Source organism: Amia ocellicauda, chromosome 9 (assembly GCF_036373705.1).
Source record: "Amia ocellicauda isolate fAmiCal2 chromosome 9, fAmiCal2.hap1, whole genome shotgun sequence".
Lineage (NCBI taxonomy): Eukaryota > Metazoa > Chordata > Actinopteri > Amiiformes > Amiidae > Amia > Amia ocellicauda.
In genome coordinates, this window is record NC_089858.1 from 31,603,269 (window position 1) to 31,613,748 (window position 10,480).

At 39.4% G+C, this 10,480-nt stretch overlaps 1 protein-coding gene across 6 annotated transcripts in view; it reads left to right on the top strand.

Annotated features, from left to right (window-relative positions):
• gse1b (Gse1 coiled-coil protein b) overlaps window positions 1–10,480 on the top strand; it is a 298,511-nt gene that overhangs the window by 125,324 nt on the left and 162,707 nt on the right. The window lies entirely within an intron of this gene.

Genomic DNA, 10,480 nt, shown 5'->3' on the forward strand with positions numbered 1-10,480 from the left:
CCCTTCTTTACGGCTGCTCCTTAGTCTTTGATTTGCGGTTTTTGTTTTGTTTTGTGATTTTGCTCTATCCCTGTCGCTGTCTCGCCGTCTCTGGAGGAATGTCCTGCCTCGTGTATCTGGGAGCCATTGTCTAGGGGCATATCAGTCAAGTGCAGTCCCCGCAGCCCTGCCAGATCAGATCAACAGTGTAGGGCTGACAACCCGCATTATTGCAATTCACATGTTCTCCAGCGCTCGCTGATTTATTAATTGCTTTCGATAGTGGGGCTCATTAATAACGTGAGGGATTATAACGGAGAGGCTCGGAGTTAAAGGTTGATTCGCCAGCACACTTGGGCAGCAACTGAGTCCCCTCCACTGTGTTCTCTTGGATACCCATTTTTCTTAGACTTCTCTTTACTTGCACTCTTATGGAATCTTTTTCTGTAAGAAGTCAGATCATATATATATTTTTTGTATAATTACAGTGAAGAAAATAATTATTAGATCCCTCACACCAAATTCAGTTGTTTTAACTGTTACTTTTGTTTGGACAAAATGAAATGGATTAAGGACTATGTAGGACATTATCTACATGTATACTTCTGTAAAGATTTTGTTTTCTTGTGAACGCACCTATTATCCGGTCACCTTGGTACCTGAAACAGGTAATTGTAAAAGATTGATAGGATTTACAGCAGAACTACATTGCAAGCTATCCTTCTAAGTAGAACGAGGTAGTTTGAATGAAACCAGTCCATATTCTGCTTACAGTCATATTATTCTTGTTTACAAACAATAAAATAAAGATAAAATCATTCTTGAAATCACCTATTTATTTTTATATGAAGAATTAGAGCCATGGACAGGAAATAAACATCTGTTTGACATGTTCTATCTAGCGCAGTACAATAAACTGTTGGTGGCAGCAACATGGACAAGCGCAATAAGAACTGGAAAACCAAATATACAGTTGCTGTCAACAATGTAGATGTACTTGACAATTATTAGTCTCCCAGCTGTAACAGTATTTGGAGCTCAAACCTATAATTTTCTAATTTCGGGGATCCTTTTTAAAAAATAACATTGCCTTAGTTACTGGTCTTACAACATAAAAACAAACCCTGCAACATACTGTTTGACTGCAAGGAGTTTGTCTATCCTCACTATTTAGCCGTACAGGGGAGCTGGAGCAGTTGGAAGGTCAGTTGCACCTTTTTCAATTGTTAAATATACCTCTTCAGAGATAATTCATGTAATCTGTTTGGATATAAAGTCTTAGAGCTGTCATTCACAGAGAGCTGATTGTAGCTGATATCAACGAGACAAATAATAATACACTATATATTTCCATTTAGTATGTGGCTCTTGAGGATAATCAGACGTGATCATATATAGCTTAGTGGTTTGTCTGTTTATGGTTGTTTACTTTTCATTATGAAAACCTCATTGTGCACAGCCTATACATTGGGAAGTGGAAGTCTGGTGTAAATGCTGTATAGGTTCAGAATCTGTGTAGACTCTGTTTCATAATGCACCAACACAATCATCAAAGCAGCAGGAATGATAGCACCCATCAAATGTAATAGATTATGTTTGCTGTATAGTAACTATGGTATTTAATGGTTAGTTCACATTGTACTTTTCATATGTGAAAAGTAAGAGATTATTTCAGGTTGTATAATTTTATGGGTCATATATTTGTCTGTTTGGGTTCTATTATACTTTTTGTGTACTCAACTCTGAATCGGGTTACCACAGATACCCCCTATGTATTATTGTTTCTGCTCACACAGCACACATTTAATATTTTAAATAACCATGAGACATTAACAACATATATCCCCATACACCCATAATGAACAATCATGTAGTGTACCGAGGGAAAGCATTATGAATAAACATTTTTATATAAATAGTTGGATCATTGGCAAAGAAGTGGTTTCCAATCATTCCCTAATTTTTGAATGTCTACGGATACATATCTGAATCTGTGACTTGCACCAAAAAACACATTCCTTATTGAATGGAATTCAAAATATTCAGTTTTTTCTTTCTAGGACTGACACAGCACTGGTGGACCATTTTTTAATCCAGACTACAATGTCAACCACTTGTTTCTGTAGGGATATCATAGCTTGAGGACCACAGCGTTTTGAATTATGCTTTTCAACAAAGACATCTAATTTTAAACAGTACTGTTTTTTGTAATATCATTATTACAGACATCATTGTTGTAAATAAAATGCATGATTTGGGTTTTTAACATTTAAAGATCACAGTAATGTAAAGCGTTGTTATATATCCTCTACTTATCTCAGCTTTCCTTTTACTTAGCACTGCAGCAGGTAAGAACATTACCCTGGGATGTTACATAATCAGCTTGACACCACAATATTTGAAATATAGAAGCGTAACAAGCCCATAAACACACTGGAAGTATAGCATCAGTATAGGTTGAATATAGGCTATGCTATACCAATTCCAGTTTGTATATTGTCTGAATGAAGTGTGGAGGTGTTTTAAGGGGAGCTGAATAATTGGACAAACAAGCATTTTTGTTTGACTAGCTTAACAACAGTCTATATTGTTCTGTGTAAGTTATTGTATCGACTCTTAGGGGTCAGTACACGGAGCTGCCACACATTAGGAGAAGACATGCCATGAAAGAAGTCAAGGAAATTACCCTGAGGCGTTGAAAACAGCTTCCATGATAGGGCCAATAATTTATTGCCTACATTGTAGCCATTATTCCTGGGATTGTGCAGCTCTCTGTAGTTCAAAGGCAGACCGCCCCCTGCCTGGTCCCCCCGCCCCTCCCAGCCCCAGCCCCAAGGATGACGTGATAACACTCATTGACCCCTGAGGTCAAGGGTCGTGGCTCTAGAGAAATTTCAACTTCATATATTAAGTCACGAGACAGGGCCCTCAATGCCTTGCTCCATGATTAATGGGCCGTGGCAGAGAATCATGGATATTTTAAGTAGGGGGGATAATTTTTTTAAAGGTTATCTAACGCTTATATGTTATTGACCCTTTCCAGCTTGTCATTCCGCAGACCGCAGCCGGTCAATCAGTCGGGCCTGCTGGTCGGAAAGATAGGGCCAGAAACACGAAAGCATCTTATTGATTTCCCTGTGTAAAACAATGCCAGTGCTGGCCTTTCCCTTTCTTGTTCCAGGCAGAGTAACATGAAGCCTGCGCTACTTGCTTTTTTTTGTTTTGTTTTTGTTGTTTCCCCCCACACACACACACACACACACACAAAAGCACAAGTGACTGAGCAGAGCAGAAAGAAACGCCACAACCACAGCCACCCCCTCATGAAACCTGATGACTTAATGGTTTTGTTTCGACTGTCCTTAAGGCAGGAGCTGCTGGGTGACAGTTTTATCGTCAGAATGGCAATGTCAGAAGGATTGTTCGCTATTTACAGTGCTGAGGCCGCGACTTTGTAAGGAGACAGTTAACATAAATTCACATGAAGGATCAGTTATCACTTCATTGAACCTGTGGCAGACCCACTGAAAGCTATGCAATAACATACTGTTTCCTGGCTCTGCTCTGCGCGGCAATACATTAAATACGCTCTTATTTATAGCCACCTGCCTTCAGATTAAAGACGGCAAGTTTTTCTCTTTTTTCCCTCCTCTCCACCCCCCCCCACCCATCTCCCCTCGCACCTATCATTTCATTTTATGATGAGCTTTAAAGCAGGGCACATCATTTGCACCTTCTTTTTTATTCTCCCGATATTGATGCCCCCATAACTCACGGTTGTCGTGGTGTTTCGGTGGAAAGCGGAAGATAAATAGGTGACAATCCAGATGTATTTGAGCGTCATTTGGGCTTTATACAGTAGGGGCTGTTGTGCACGTTGCATGCAAACGGCGTGATTAGAAGGGAAAATCACCGCTGTCTCTCACGGGCAGAATGATAGGGAAGAGATATGTTGATAGCTGGCGAAGGTGTGGAGGGTGTCACGGATTCTTCAAGGTGAGAGTCCCACACACACACACACACAGGCATTACACACATTGCAGAAGGTTATTTTATACACCTTAGAAAATGCAGTGCAGTGAGTATTCGATTACTTATTCCAAGATGGGATCCCAATCAGGAATTCAAATGTTCTCTTTTTGATAAGTGCTAAGTTCTATTTTGAAAAGGAAGAGATACAAACAGCCCTGATAGAGGACCATTGATCTCAAATGTTGATTTTTAAAGAATAGTGGTTGAATGAAAGCCTTGACTGGATCTTATTTTGTTTTTTTTATTGATCTAGACACATTACAGAGAATGTACCATAAAATAACACAGAGGTTAAAACGTGAATTTAAATAGAGATCTCAACTTAATTTTCAGGAATAGGACAAACCCAGTGTCACAAGCAATATCTGTTTTAGTTTTTTACCATTCCTTTTACAGAAGAAAAATTCTGAATTTACACATTATGTTTTTGGATTTAACCTGTCAATATCCTTCATTGTCTTTCGCTGTCATTCTACTGGAAATTCAATAAGACTAGTCTTGGAACCTCAAAAGTGCCTGTGTTTGTGTCTAGAGTTTGGTTCTGTCCACAGTAATTAGTCCTAATGTCCTAAGATGAATTCCAAAACCTGAAAGCACGTATAAGATAATGTCGATGGCTGCCAGCTTTTCTGCACACAAGAGAAGTTGCTGCTTTCCACAAACCCGCAGCTAAACAGCGCTGCAGATGACTCTGTGTGACAGATACTGTACAGAGAAATTCCCTTTATTGTTTGACCTTGTGCACCCTGCTAATTAACCTGCGTGTCCACTACTGTCATAGGATGCAGCTAATAAAATAACAGTTTTCCTATTTCAGATTATTTCCATTGGTGAATATGACAATCTTATAAAAAAAAACTAGAAGAGATTAATCAGACATTAACCAGAGCTTGTGTGCCTAAATTGCTGTTATCTACAATTGTCTAGACTTTTGTTTTTTGATTTGATTGTTTAATTATTAGTGACGTTCAATCTAGTTTGAATGTATTACAATTTGCGGATTGACAATGAGTTAATAACGCATTTTCCAACTCTGGGGCTCTGCTCCTCAGCTCACAGGAGTGTATTAGTATGCGTTTGATGCATCAATCTTTGATTAAACGCGACAGACTGATGGAAATGTGTTCTCCAACAACGCTGCAGCCTGCTGAAGCAATTCTTAAGTACAGGATTACGTAACAAAACACTTATTTATCCATTAACATCACTTTGAATCATCTGTCATTTAATCACAAGTAAAGAATGGGGGAAAAAAACAACAGTTCGGAAGTTATTTGCGGTGTTTGCGAGCACGTATTACCTGTATCACTAAGAGGTTTGTGGTTTGTGGCCAGGTGCATATTTTTAGGCCCAGGACTCTCTAGTGGAAAGTCTAGAGGTAGATGTGCCTTGTTAATGTTAACCCTTTCTCTTTGTCAGGCCACCTTTTGTCTGCAACCCGCTGGCAACACGGCTTGACAGGCCTTGACAAGCTGCAAATAAACAAAGTTGCTACTTCAGAGCCACAGAAAGACGTCTCTTGACTGCTCTGAGCCAATGTGGCTCCTAACAGCTGTTGTTTCGTACGTCTGGCGGAATGTGTTTGCATGTATGTGAGGGAACAAGGAGGGAGGGCAGTGGGGGGTGTTATGTCTATCTCTTTTCTTGGAAGAAAAATATTTATTTAATTAATTCATTAACATACAATGACATGGACATCCAGAGATTTTGTATTAAATTATTTACACACCCGGAAATAGGCCGCCACTTCTATCTCCCACTGCTTTTCTTGACCCACATCGGTTGACGACTGGTTCCATGTGATACGCTGCCTGTACTGTAAAACCCCCACCTATTTTGTATGATGCGGCCATGCAAAGAATATTATATCGAGCACACTGGCTATATTGTATTCAAATCCAGCAGTTTATTGCCGAGTGCCAGGCACCAGCGCCACTGCAGCCCAACACGATACAGAGAATGAGCGAGGCAGGAAATTCACAACTGATCTGATTAGCCCGACTCCTCGTGTCACCGTGAAATCTTTATCTAATGAAAATGAAGGGGGGAGGGGGAGAAATAGTAAGCCTAATGCTCTTGATTAAAAGAAAACATGTACCGTAGGTTTGTTGGAGTTCTTGGTATGAAAAGGGCCTTGGGATCCTGTTTAATGTCAGCATTGGACAGGCTTCAGATTTTCCTCTTCCGAAAGCGGAAGCCCGAGAAACGGCTCCATAAATCTCCTTCAGACTTATCGAATCAAGAGAGAGACAATGACAACCTGCCCGTTACCCGCCGGATTTTTTTGGGATCGTTTTAACGTATGGACATCCCTTGTGTTAATAATACATGTTTAGATAATACTGCGGTTAATAATTGATTCCAGCAGTCGAAAGTTCTGTACTTAACGGGTTAAGTGCTTTGTTCAAGAGCAATAAAATTCATATTGCTTGTATGAATAAAAGATGATGATTTTTAGCTGGAGGATGCTGTCAGGGCTTTTTTGTGAGCACTAACCTAGAGGATTGACAGTAAAAGGGATAGGGTATCTCCTCTTGGTGTGGGCAAACACAGAACAGAAGACTTCGAAAATGAACTGTGTTATTCCCTTCCTCTCATAACAAAATACAGTTTATTACTTTAAAAGACAGGACAACAAATCGGCAGAGTTAAAAAAACATGTTTGATAGGAGGGTTCGAGAAGATCCTATTTTAGTGAATAGTCCCTCTGTTGCAAATCATTTTTAAACACCAGCCAGATTCCTTTTTTTAACTGAAGAAAGAGGGGGAAACTTCTAGAGGGACCAAGTTTATTAGGTAGATATGAGATCTGTAGTGCAGTTTGCTAATTCAATGAAGAAAAAGTGATGAGGTCTGAAGGGGTCCCTAATATGTTTGGATTACACTCCACTCCAGACAGAACTGCATGTTAAGAAGGTTAAGATTAGTTAGTGTAATCCTAAATCCTTTAAGAAGCATGGAGGAAAAAAAAAAAAAAAAGATCCCTTATGTTTGCATATGTTGCCCACATACGTTTCCACGGGCCAGGACGGTGTCTGTTCGGCCCGTAAGATAAGAACACAGCGTGGGGGCCTCCTTTGTGATGAATTGTGTGGCCGGTGTCAGGGGCTTTCTTATCGAAATCCACTGTGAATGGGAGGCACCCTGTAGACAAGAGCACCACAAGCTGAGATAACAGGAGCCTGTGTGAGTTATGAACTGGGAAATTGACTTCTGACCTGTGGACAGCACAGAGGTCGGCGGGGGCAGCGGGGTTGCTAGGGCTTGCGGCCTCATGCCTGACACAAAAGGTGGAATTCTGTTTTTTCCTGCTGTACTTCCCCTTTTAGAAGAAGGAAAAAAATAAAATACCAACCCCCCCTCCCCCTTCTGTCAGAAAAAATTGAAACAACGTCAATTGTACTCACTGTTAGTCAAGATGCAGTTTTACACATTAGCCTCACCTGTTTAATACACAGTAGAACCTTCACAAATCAGGATAGATTATTTACTATTATTATTATTATTATTATTATTATTATTATTATTATTATTATTATTATTATTATATTAGTTGCATTTGTAATTGCATTTAGAATCAGGTAATCTATTATAATATACTAATATCTGCTTTGTCTCATTTTGGTTTGCGAGAGGTTTCTGATGTTGCTGCTTGTAACTTGACAATATATTTGTGGTTAACAATGCAAAATGACAGCGATCTGTTGGATTGGAGCAATATCCATTTTTTTTTTATCGCCGGGGTCGTCCCTTGTACAAAAAGAGCAGCTGAGCATACCAGCAGGGCTCATGGCAGAGAGAGAGCTCACCACGCACCTGCTCCATATCTCTTTACCAATTTATAATTCGATTTTTTTTTTTTCCTCCTCCTCGTGTGCACTTTTTTTTTTTTAATATTTTTTTTTTTTTCAAAATGCATTCTGCTCCCACATGTGACAGCGAAAGCCAACAGATGCTACAATTACACGTAATGCCATCATTTCCTTAGCAGAGTGTAACGGGGATCGTGTTTAGTGTCTTTGTTTCACCTGCTCTTCACGCAGCTGTCACTAGCAGTGATCAGTAGAGAAATCATCACCCCATGAAGTCATGCATATGTAAAGTCCCATTTGCTGAATATTTATTTAATTCAAATCACCCTCCGCCCGCTGCCTTGTATCGCCTCGTAGCCGCACACCAGCCAGGGGAGGACAACTGTCGTCACCACATTTTCAGCAACTGGGATACATATTGAAGCTTCTGACATTTAAGTCCTTTCTTTAATTTTCTTTGTTGTTTTCCCGCAGCCAGTACATATTTGCGGAGGCCATATTATTTATGTTTTAGTCCAGCTGAATACACTAATTTGGAAGCAAGAAGAGGGAATTGTACAAGATTGTGCTCAGTTTTCTCAGCCCCCACCCTGCATGACTTATTGGTAGCGTATCCTCTTTCCTTAGATGAGTGACATTTGCTTATTGATCTCTAGACACACTTAACAACTAACCTGCACTGAAATCTTTGCTAGCATGTTTCAGTCTCCCTGCAAAGACTTGTGAAATGAAATGCCGAAATGATTAAAGTGAATGTTGTGCTGTGTTATTGCAGAGGGCTGTAGTCGAGCTTCAGTCTGGATGGCAGCTCCAGCCTGTATACCACCTAGGGCCCAAACTGTGACGTGTGCCCAAAAGGGGCAGCCAGTTGATGCTGTTTGTACGGTTTCATAGCATTTCATTGCAGCTGGTGATTGCCTGTGCCTGTTTCTTGTCACATCGTTGATTGGGTGTCTGTTGCTGGGGATTAAGCTTTTGGATTTGTTCCATGTCAGAGGGTGCTCAGTCCCAATCTGCTACCTTATCTGGATTAAGTGCAATGTGAACTTAATTATGCAATTTCAGACATCAATGCGAGCCATATCCTAAGCCTTGGCTGCAAAAAAAAATGTAAAAATAAAAATACAGGCCTGTGCCTTGCTTTCATTCATGAAAAGCGGGTCTCAAGCTTTGCTGTACTGCAGGGATATCAATATGGTTTACACTAAGAAATATGAGCAACGCAAACGATGAGAGTTGAAAGAAATGTGTGTGAGGGTTGTATTGTGTTTATTTAATTTACAACAGCACTCGTATATCAGACCCAGCTTTTTGACTTTTCATGAAGAATGGCGTGCCACCAGGTGGTCAAATGATGTAACTGGAAAATTCCCACTCTAGTGGCACAGTGGCAGACACAATGAATAGCTTCTTAGCAGTCAATATTGTCTTATATTTTCTTGCCAGGACCAAGAGAAACAAATACTACGAGAGCAGACCTTATTTTGCCCTTAGATTGTTAAATAAAACGGTATACCAGTGATTACATTTCAAAGTGATAAAAGTTATGTGCCAGTCAAACACACAACCTTTTAACACAGAACACAGAGCTCAAGCAGCATAAATATTTAAGGCACTGGAGTGTTAGTGCGGGAAATTCAATAGCATTCTGGCATTTGCCAAGGTCTGTGTGCCTTGTCTGGATCCTTCTCTGTTTTATATGCCTTGAAGGTAGATTTTAGTGAACCGAGCAGACTATAAAGTAGAAAAGAGACCTTGCTCCTAAATATTTTACGAAAGGTTCTTCTTTAGCATTTCAAGTGATTTGGAACTTTGCTTGACACAGCACTGCCTGCAGAGAAAATTGGGTTTTAATTTTTTATATGTATTTTGTTATGCTTTAGATAGATAGATAGATAGATATAAATAGATAGATAGGTAGATAGATAATGTGTATGTTTTTTTTCAAGGGGTTGCTATAAAATTGTTTATGCTTCCACCTCGAATGTAACTATTAATGGAAGAGCAAGGTGTAGTAAAACTCAGGTAGTAGCTTTTTTATTAGCTTTAAAGGGTGTCTAGCAGACATTACGCCATAAGAAGACATCAGCAGTTCCCTCATCTTTATATAGAATGTTTGTTTTCACAGTGAAAGAGCTCTTTTCTAAACAGTTTTGCACAGCTCGGGCCACTTCTCCAGATAGATGAAGACAGCTCTGTGTCAGTGCCAGACTGTATGAAAAGAACATAATCCCTCTTGTGATGATTATACTCTATCTTTCATTGATTATATCATAGAAAGGCAGTATTTCTCACTTGTTTTGTTTTGTAACCAACAGACACTCTGTTGTGTGATTGATTGAATGAACCCAATTGTGACTCAGGTCCTGCTTTTCATAAAAAAACAAGCTTTTCAGTCTCCATTTTCAAAAACGTATTGGTATTTTCTACTTTCTGAGTAAACTTTAACAAGTTCTGTTTAAATACTGTACCCACATAGTAAAACAAAAATGGAATACCACATGTTTATGATGAAGTATAGGGGGATTATTTCCTTTTATTAATATATTTTACATGAATAAATTGTGGCAATTAAAGGATGTTTTTCCATCAAAACTTTTTGGTTACTACTTCTCAACAGATGGTATCATATTTTTGGCAGTTCAGCTTCAAACTTC